The 10,112-nt window shown below is 37.1% G+C and overlaps 1 pseudogene; it reads right to left on the reverse strand.

Moving 5' to 3' along the window:
* Positions 1-1,091: 1,091 nt before the first annotated feature.
* On the reverse strand, positions 1,092-8,732 carry LOC149254358 (7-deoxyloganetin glucosyltransferase pseudogene; annotated as a pseudogene).
* Positions 8,733-10,112: the final 1,380 nt, after the last annotated feature.

Genomic DNA, 10,112 nt, shown 5'->3' on the forward strand with positions numbered 1-10,112 from the left:
AACTGAAGCCATTGAAGCAATCAAAAATCCTGCAACCATCTTTTAATCAAACAACTTGAATCCATTGTCATCTTTTAATCAAACAACTTGAAGCCATTGTCACTGATGATATTGATGGTATGCATGCATACCTGTACTGAAATGGTGACACCAATGATCTTGACACGAAATACAGCAATGCTTTTCTTGGATCTATTTGACATGAAATCATTTGCAGAGGATCATAAGAGGATATATGGAGTTTTACCAATACTGTATTGGATCACAGTAAAATTTGGTGTTCATGTAAGTTCTCAATCACATTGACCTGATAATCCATGGATCCATCTTACCCTGAGATTTATTGAAGATCAAACCTTAGAATTATTACTATTATTGAATGTTGAGTTTCTCTGAAGTTGTTAATGGTACACATTAATTTTTTTGTTGATACCCAAAACATAAGAAGGGTGCTAAAATGTTTTGGAAGATATATAATATTCTCCAACGGATTGCAAGATCCATATAACAGTGGAGGGTAGAACATATTTCTTTATATATTACTTTGTCACTTCATTGAGAGAGTAATTAAGAGTTGTATCTCCACGGACTTCCAACTTCCAGTTATAACTGATTTTCCTGTGGTAACTATGATAGTATAGTAGTTAGCAGAAACTCTGTTGTGATAGTATAGTAGTAGCAGAAACTCTGGGTTGGGCTTTCTTCATAGTTTTAAGACCAACAAAACCACCTCATTTTGAATACAAAAGCATTAAAATACTTATGCCAATGACTTTCCAGAAATGAATTCCCTTTGGACACAACTGGATCACCCACAACAGCAAAAATAGAAAATCCAATGTGAAGCTATAAAACAAGCATGTAAAAATATAATTATCTTGCACAGATATAAAAATAAATATTCCATAAAAACCACCAAAAGGTTAAGATTGGGAAAAATGAGGACTGGAAAAACTGTGAAGGATATGTTGTGACATGGAAAAAGGAATCAGAACATTACCAGGTAAAACAATGAGGCTTCCCTGCTTTCATGTGCCCTACTGCCCACTTGTTTACCTTTTCCTTGTTTGTTGATTCAATTGCCCACTTGTTTACCTTTTCCTTGTTTGCTGATTCAATTCCATCATTCGTGCCCACTCCAGGGCTTGCAGCACTTGCAAATTCAAAGTTAAATTTTTTTTCAGATTGAAACCAAGTGTTACTCTTTCCACCTGCTCTCTGTTAATGGACAATCAAGCCAAATCTCAACCTCCGCCAAATTAACCTTTGTGAATTGGTTAAGTAGAAGCACATAAATAACGATCGGGACGATAATTTTATGTTTTGTGACAGGTCACCAAACGCTGAGAGGTGATGGCAACAAATCGCTCACACATTGCAGCAAGAAGTGACACTTGAATGGTAACGGGGTGACACAATTGCCTAGAAAGGTCGTGAGGCAAATTTTGATAAAAAGTTTTTCCATGCAAATTAATTTAGAAGAAAATATTATGAACTAATGCTAACGCAGGCTAGCACTAGTCAACTTCATCTTTGATTATGTTTTAACTTTATCCTACCTTTATGTGAAAAAATGAGTTTTTCTCTGCAATAAGGCTCCAAAGGCTTCAATGGATATGGTTGGCCAGCGAAAACACTTGCCAATATTTAATAGATTGATAAAAACATTTATAAAATATGAATAGAAAACTTTACATTAAAATTATCGTTTTGATTGAAAATAATGCTAGGGAGAGCAACATCGATCACTATATACCTGCTACTTTCGACAAGTAATTGGATCTTTATATTTCAAATGGTTATGACTTAAAATAAATATATCGTTTGACTATTAAAGTTATACCAAATTGGTAGTTATAAATAAGAATACCATTTGATCTATAATGTTTTTTCACACAGTTATAAAATTATAAAAGTAAGTTTTTTAACTATATATATAGAAATAATAAAATAGAGTGTTATAATAAATTAAGTAAATATTGTGCAGCTTATTATGAGTGTGATATGTAATTTTTTATATTCAATATTGAGTTGGCATGTCTTTTCAAAATGTGTGTGTGCCTGTGTGTAAATTGTGTGTGTGTAAATAAAGAAAAAAGTAATATCTATCATATTAAAAAAATAAAAATAAATAAATATGTATAGTGTGCAAGAGATGTGATAAAAATATTTAACTATCATTCTCAATCTTAAATACAATATTTGGAAATAAAATAACTAAAAAAAACTTATTTTTCACCTTTTGTGCACAAAATGTGTCTCTTATATTTTAAAAAAATACTCCAAAACATTTAAATAAATTATTTGAGTATCTATAAAAAATAGCATATTTGAAGGTTAGTAACATATATATATATATATAAAAGGTTGTAAGTTTTTTACTCTAAAAAAAAATTTATACTTTAAAAATATCATCACTCCCCTTCCTTATAATTTTTATGGTTAATATCATCACTCTCATTCCTTCTAATTTGTATGGTTAAGATAAATCTATATATATTGGTTGGTTTTGAATAGTTGATCTCATGAATAAAAAATGGAAAAATAACTTTTATATAATAAAAAAAAAAACTCTTAATTTTATTATCATTTTATTATACATTAAAACATAATAAAAAGTTATTATCGTTTTATAAATGATCTTCCTATCCAGCTATCAGATAATTGGTTTCCATGTATGTTAACTACTCTCTGTATTTTTATGTATTGCAGATTTAACCTCGTTATTAAAAACAAAAAACAACGAAAAGCTTAAAATGTGTATACCATGATCATATATATATAGAGCAACCGTAGCAGCCGTTTGACCACAATGCCACACAGTTTGCCAAGGAATAAGTCCATAAGTATTCATTTGAGGGCGACTTAAACTCATACATGGAACGGAAGTATCCTTATTAGTCCCTGCCTTCAGCAGGACAATAGCGATCGATAGATCGTTGACCCCTCATTAATTCATTCGTTGACCATGTTTAGAATGACAATTTCCATCTATCAAAATTTTAACGAATTCGTTGACCATGTTTAGCAGGACAATAGCGATCGATAGATCGTTGACCCCTCATTAATTCATTCGTTGACCATGTTTAGAATGACAATTTCCATCTATCAAAATTTTAACGAATTCGTTGACCATGTTTAGAATGACAATTTCCATCTATCAAAATTTTAACGAAGGTTTTTGGCTGGGCAAGAAAGGACCTCTTATTGCAAGCTTCGCTTATACCAATGTAGAAATGTGGTGACAAGTTATATTTTATCCAAAGTCTAAAAAATTGTGGTGACAACTAGCAGTGTATGCAAAGTTTACTATAACTATTGGGGTTTTATGCAAAGTTTACTATATAACTGCCACCTCTCACCATGCAAAGTTTACTATATAACTGCCACCTCTCACCTCTCAGGCAGTTGGCTACCACCGTTTGCCACCTCTCAGGTAGCTGGCTACCACCGCCTCTCAACTTCTTGCCACCAAACACAATATGAAATTAGTCTTTACCATCTGCAGAGGAAGGTTTCCGGTGAGACTGTTGTTGGATAGGCTTACCTTTGTCAAATTACTATATTTTCGAAAACTGCCAGAGATTGTTCCAGATGTTTCAGTTTCGAGCTAGTTTCAGGAGCAGATAATTTCAGTTTCAGGCGTCAAGGGCGAAACTTGAGTTTCAACCAAGGAGGGTGGAGGTAATTTCTGCTTGTTTACCTGTTCTGATGCTTTGACCTCTGTCTTTTATGCTTATTGCGGCACTGGCATATAAGCTACTAGCAAGCGAGGTGGTTCTTGCTGTTTCGAGCTAGTTTCAGGAACAGAGAATTTCAATTTCAGGCGTCAAGGGCGAAGCTTGAGTTTCAGCCAAGGAGGGTGGAGGTAGTTTCTGCTTGTTTACCTATTCTGATGCTTTGACCTCTGTCTTTTATGCTTATTGCAGCACTGGCATATAAGCTACTAGCAAGCGAGGTGGTTCTTGCTGGCGGGCTTACTTGCTGCATGCTATGTTATTTTCAGCACTTTTTGCAAATTTTCCATTTGACAATGGCAGTCAGCTAATACATGGATGTTAAATAATTGATTGAATGGTCATTCATGCCCAGCTAACATTCCTAAAAATATTAGATACCCTGCCTGTTGATAGATGAATATTGTGAAAGTTGTCGTGGCAGAACTTTAAACAATCGACAACCTTCCGAGAGGGTATCAGCATGTCCTGGCATGTATGGCGTTACTGGTAATAGTTTCTCAGGGAGTAGTAGACAATGCAAATGATGCTGCAATATGAGAAGTTTCTTAGTTGGTTCTTGTTATTTAAATACTACTGGGTGGTCTCTCGGGCTTCTGGACCTCATCTCGATGGGTTTATATATGTTAGAATGTGATGTACATATGATATAATTCGCTCTTCCATAAACATACAACTCCATAAACATAGAATTGTAACAAAGACATTATCGAACGTAGATTTGTAACGAAGAAATTACCTGTGTTTTCTTTCTTTTTAAATTTGGACCTGCACTTAATGTCATGTCTGACAGAAAAATTCGTTCTGACAGAGACATTACCTACATTAGAATTGTGACAGCAGACATTGCTGGTAATTTCTCTTCATTTTGAATTTGGAGCTATGCTTACTATCATGTCTCATAAGAGTTGCTCTTGCCGTCATGTGTAATAGGGTTGGAGATGCGCTAGATGTCATGTCGTCTCGCATTACTTGCGAGAAATGGTAGAGGTTTCAGGTATGTTGCTCATACCCACCCATCTGAACCAAAGAAGCAAAAGCATCAATCTGAAAGAATCGACAAGACTAAAAGGAGAGGGATAAAAACCTACCTGACCATCGGCTCGACTGTTAAGGCTGCCATCGATTTCTCGCTCGACCTTTCATAAGTTCTCGCTCGACCTTTCATAAGTTCTGTTATTGCAAAGAATGTTAAGAATGTTCTGCCCAAGAAGAAGTCCCTGTGATTTTGAATTTTTATTAATTATCCCCATTTTATGATTTTAAATTTCTGTTAGTTAGATGGAGGTTTGATACAAGCATATGTAAATGATAAAATTAAAATGTTGATAGAATTAGAAACCCATTAAAAACCCATTACTGTAAATTGTGCATGCCTCGAGATAAGTTATCTATTAGGCATTGTATTGTTATTGTTTCGGCGATCAAGTCCCAAATCCAAGACAACAAAACAAATAATATCGTGAACTTGCTATATCTATGCTTATCACAATTTTGAGTGTTTTCTGAAAAAAAAATAGCCAACATTTATGTTGGCCTACTTACCATTTTCCAAAGCTAATGTTTGAGAGTTGTTTAGCAAATGGAAGGAAGTCACATGCGCCCAACAAATTAGCATACAATAAGCAAAACTATTGTCGAAAGAGCAGCTAAAGTACAAGAAACTAGAGGTAAAGTACAAAGGATCAAATTGACTGATGTTATGGCCATACCCCTGTAGCTGCCGATGCTTCAGGTGAAAGGACTCTGCAACACAGAGAGAAACGAGAACCCTCAAAGCATTGTTCACCAAACTCAATGTAGCCCCTGTGGTTCCTAAGCAATCTTAAAACCAACTTTAAGGTTATAAGGCTGTGTTAATGACAAAAGAATTACCAAACCATTTTAAGTTTCAGACAGTAGAACACAGCAGTCGTTTTCCAGGGGAATACCCAATAAATTATGAAGTGCAGTGCCTCATTCTGAAAGTCTAATTCACCAGTTTCTTAATACCAGTGGAACGCCATCTTACTTCAGGGTAAATCACCACTCCATTGTTTAACCCTTGCAATACAATTTACAAATATAATGCCAGGTTAGTCGAAATTACTAGTTTCATAGTTAACGCTAGATTCAAAAATAGAGAATACCTTGTCTAATTCTTGGATCATGCTGGTAAGTTCATTTTTAATGCTAGATTCATAAATATATTCATCGCCAGATACTGATGTTTTTGACTGAGTCTCATAACCACCCCACCCGGATGAAAACCCATAAGAAAATGCATAGGAGGCAGAGTGCTCATAGGATAAGCACCAAGCGTTGGTTATTCAAGGACATCTGGATTTACCTGGAGCGTTTCCTAATAGATAGGCAAGTGTACTACATGCAATAGCTTTCGGAGAGGGTGGCATGATTCATGTAGAAATAGCTGGGGCTCACAATAGAATACATCTGCAGAATTTATTGATTCTCAATCTCGATTGCCCACGGATGAAACCGGTCCCACAGCTCGTTGAATCGCTAAAATTTAAAAGGTTATTTTTCAAATTAAAAATGTAACATTGATGAGCCTCCGGTCATAAAATGAAAAAACAAGGTAATTCCACCGTGGTTAAGAGCCTCGCGCTCTATTAACTGAGCTAGACGAGCTGGTACCAGTGTCAGCAAAGCTAAAATTTAAAAGGTTATTTTTCAAATTAAAAATGTAACATTGATGAGCCTCCGGTCATAAAATGAAAAAACAAGGTAATTCCACCGTGGTTAAGAGCCTCGCGCTCTATTAACTGAGCTAGACGAGCTGGTACCAGTGTCAGCAATTCTTTTTAGAACTCCAGGGAAACGTACACCATTACATTTAACGTTTCTATTAAAACAACGTCATATCTTTATTTAAAAATAATAATAAATAGAATTGATTTACAAACTTAATATTTACTTGTTTTCACACATGTAAGTGTTGTAGCACATTACTTTGAAATATATTAATGATGGCTTGTGGACAGATGTATTAAATTCCAGTGACACATGAGACAACGTTGAAACGCTAATATTGCAGGTAACAGCTCAGATGGGAGAATGAACCTCACAATCAGTAGTATCTTTTGGATTAAATATGAAAGATAGACTTGACTGTTAAAAGTTACATTCAAACAGAAACAAAGGATTATCTTTGCAAAAACCCCGGCAGGGACTACCGCTACGCAGTTGCTCCTTGTTTTAGCTCGTCTGTGTTCGAGCTTGAAACGAGAGTGGAAGATCACGATGCTGCCTCATATATGAAGTAAAAATCTACGTCAGGTGGTGCTGAAACATTACAAATTGTAGCTGCAGATGAGTTCTTTAAATGTCTGCTTCGACCATTTGATTGCCATGTGATGCATTCTTTTGAGGAATAATTTGGTGTAGTAACTTGTCTAAGTTGCTGTTAGAAGATCCTTCTCCTCATTTTGATTCCTTCCTCTCCTTCTATCAAATTCCTCACCAGCGCTGCCACTTCTTCCCTTTTCACGGTCTGTTTCAAGTGCAGTCCTATGCTCCACTCTTCACAAACAAATTTCGTATTTGTCTGTTGCTCGGCATAGAAGGGCCAGCATATCATTGGCACTCCCGCGCTTATGCTTTCCAACGTGGAGTTCCACCCGCTGTGAGTCAGAAACCCTCCCACAGAAGGGTGGGACAGTACCTTTATCTGAGGTACCCACCCAACCAACAAACCTCTATCCTTTGTTTCTTCAATGAATTCCTTGGGCAATATGGCAGATTCGCCATGAACTATATCTTGTCGGACAACCCACAGAAAGTGTTGGTTGCTGGAAGCCAATTCCCGTGCAAATTCAAGGAGTTGTTGACTAGACAAAACTGTAATGCTTCCCAAACAAACGTACATGACAGAGCATGAATTCCGAGAATCCAACCATGTGAGACAGCTATTTTCTTCTTTCCACGTACTCAATTCATCCGAGGATCCATGCTTATCTTTACAATGGAATGACTGAGAGAGCAGTAGAGGACCGATGGGATATACCCGGAAGTTAAGTCTGAGTGCCTCTAAGACCGGGCCTTCCAGTTCTTCGATTGTGTTAACTATCAATGCAGCTGCTGATAATGTACCTTGGCCTTGAATTATACTATGTTGAACACCCGGATCCGAAACGTCTGAGGAAGTTGGGGAGGTCCCTCAGCCGCAGGGGGGCATTCCCGGGATGCAAGTGATTCTCACTTCATCAAGATATTCCTCGGTAAGGCAGCTTTCATATGTGAGACATGAAAACTATTCTATAATAATAGAAAACAAAATCCATAGAATGTTGAAAAATACGTTTGTGTACAGGAAAATAAATTGAAGGATTTTTGTTGGATATTTTTCAATGGGAGAAAATACCAAAACCAATTCAAGCAAATACCACAGAGCCAATGCTCTGTTTCCACTGTTCCAGGATCTTTTGCACAGAACCTCTTTTTAAAAAAATAACTCAGAACAGAGTATTACACAGCCATAAAATTATTTCAATTCATTAAAACAAAAAACACTGATACACATTCATCCTCTTTCACTCAGAGGGATTTACCAAAATTACTTTCACCCATCAAAAATAAAAACTCTGTCTTTTCTCTCCACCTGAGATTTCACTATGCTGGGTTTACTGCTGTAAAACCCCATTTACATTTACTGATGTAAAACTCCTCTTACAGGCTGCTGTAAAACAAAATTTACACAGACTTAAAAAAAAACGCTCCACCATTTTCTTTATGCATTGCTTGTGCAAAACCACACATGGTTTTTGCTATTCCAGAAATTACATCACCTGGTTCTTCTCATTTTACACACTGTTTTTCTTTTACTGCGCCATCATTCTTTTTACGCTGCTGTAAAACCACTCTGTTTTACAATATCTCACAAAAGCATTACAATCTATTCCTTGTGATTTTTTTTTCGCACTGCTGTGCATACAACTCTTGTTCTATTTCGCTGCTGCGAACACCCACACTCTTTTCTTCCCGTGTGCGATGCATAATAATAAAAGTCAACACTTAAAAAAACTTAGAGCACATTTCCCGTGGCTCATATACATATATAACTTTTAATACAAAACATGCAACTAATACACAAAAAAAAACTTTACGTGCCGTAAAAAAACATGAAACGTATACCATATGGGACATAGGCCCATAACCAAAGTTAAAGCCCTCCACCAAAAAACTACGAACATCATTAAGAGCATTAACGCTTCCATCCTCGGCGGTCAGCGGAAAAGTCAAACACTCCACGCAATGCATTGAATTGGCGCAGGCGGGCAGCAGCTTCCGAGATCGACGGCAGAGGACGAAGAGGACAAACGGACGGCGGAGGTTGATATCGGAAGGCACACAACTGCTGAGCTTTACCTCCCGAGAACCTTACGTTGCGTTACGTCAGTGGTCATCCACGTGTCTGCTCCATATTATATCGGAGTCGCTCACCGGAATATCCCTTCGCCGGCAAATGGTCCCGAGATTTTTCCGGTGCCGAATTCTGGTCAATCCACCGCGCTGCTGAGTAGGCATCCGGCGCTGCTCTGGTTTTTGGGTGCGTAGTTGAAATTAGATTTCAACACTCCCCTTTAATTTCAACAGCTGGGCATTCAATCATACCCAGACTCTTCCTCTCGTAGAGGGATTCACCAACTGCTTCTGATGCAGTTCACAAACAAACAAAGTTGTCTTCCTCTTAATAGAGGGATTAACCTGAAACTGTGCTTAAGAGCACCTTCCTCATGACAGAGGGATTCACCATGTGACTATGCTGAAAAGCATCATCCTCTTGATAGAGGGATTTACCATGTCACTGTGCTGAAAAGCACCTTCCTCTTGACTGAGGGATTCACCTGTTATAAAGAAACATCTTCCTCTTGACAGAGGGATTTACCAAACAATGCTAAAAAGCATCTTCCTCTCAACAGAGGGTTTCACCAAATGACTGCTGCAAATGCAGTTCCAAAACAAACAATCATTGCACTGTTGTGTGTGCTAACTCATTACATTGTTCTTTTATGCTGCTGCATATTCTCTGCTGCACTGTTGTGCCATCTTCTTTGCTGTGTCTACCCCACACTGTTGTGTCTACACTTGCACTGCTTGTGCACTTTTCAAAGACAAAATACTCTGTCTTTTCTGGAACAATTACACTGTCCCAACTTGCAAATTTACACACCTGTGTGTGAACATTTCTTACACTCACTGCTGTTGCATATATTGCATATCAATTCAATGAACAACAAATTCATTACATTTACCTTTACTGCTGTAAGGAAAATTTCTTTTGCATGTGCTGCTGTTCAAAACTTCTTGCTGCTGCAATTTTTTTTATTTGCATTGCTGTGTGCTTCTCCTTCTTGCCATCATGCTGCTGTCCAT

The sequence above is a fragment of the Pinus tabuliformis genome, chromosome 7 (assembly GCF_031772625.1).
Source record: "Pinus tabuliformis cultivar Carrire ecotype Pingquan chromosome 7, CPIR1, whole genome shotgun sequence".
Taxonomy (NCBI): Eukaryota; Viridiplantae; Streptophyta; class Pinopsida; order Pinales; family Pinaceae; genus Pinus; species Pinus tabuliformis.